The following is a 926-nucleotide window of genomic DNA, read 5'->3' as shown; positions in this document are numbered from 1 at the left end:
GCCCGGTTACAGTATTGCCAACGTTAGCGACAAGTAGCTAGATCTAGCGGTTTTCAGGGGGTGTTTAATGACCCTGATCAGGCCTGCAGAACTGTAGCTCTTGAGAGCGACAGGCGACTGCTTTCCTCCCCTCTTATACCGTACCCACCTTTTCTACCAGTGAGGTCACGGCGTTCTAGTTACGCTCGGTTGCATCAACATTCATTCTCGGGGCGGAAGACGATCATCCCCAATAGAAGTGGAGTGAGGCTGACGTCATAGTTCCCCTACTTTGCGAGTTTTGCAGGCCTGGCCTAGATCATAGTATAACCCTAACATAGTTATACCACAGGCTAGTATATACAGCCTAGAATATCTATGGATCACGAAGCTCAATACGTAGTAAATATGCATCCATATAGTTGCTAACCACTAGGATCGCTACTATCGCCTCATTACAGGCAATGCGAAATAGTGTTCGCGTAGGCTTCCGCGGCTGGTGAACATGGTGTGTGGATAAGCTTCAGGGCTTCTACCGCGTTGTCTTGGTGTTATTGGCTGACGTTTCGACCGATGCAGAGCTGGCAGATTATTTCCTTATCCAATAACTGCTCTGAAGATGGCCACAACACAGCGGTCGAAACGTCAGCCATAACACCAAGACAACGCGGTAGAAGCCCTGAAGCTTATCCACACACCAATGCGAAATAGTACCTGCACAGTCTGTTGTTCCTAGTAGCATAGATCATAGAACCCCCCCCCCCCACACACACAACAAAGCGTGCTATACCGGTCACCTTGAGATTTCTGGAAAACAGTGTTAAAGTACGACGTCGTAGAGATAAGCCCGTCAGCTTCATAGAATAATCCACCCATCCAAGGTTAGCCTTAAACTCTTATTTCGTTATACCACAGTCTAGTATATAGTCACGAAGCTTGAGTTGTAA

This window comes from Periplaneta americana, chromosome 15 (assembly GCF_040183065.1).
Source record: "Periplaneta americana isolate PAMFEO1 chromosome 15, P.americana_PAMFEO1_priV1, whole genome shotgun sequence".
Classification (NCBI taxonomy): domain Eukaryota; kingdom Metazoa; phylum Arthropoda; class Insecta; order Blattodea; family Blattidae; genus Periplaneta; species Periplaneta americana.
This window is presented reverse-complemented; position numbering follows the sequence as displayed.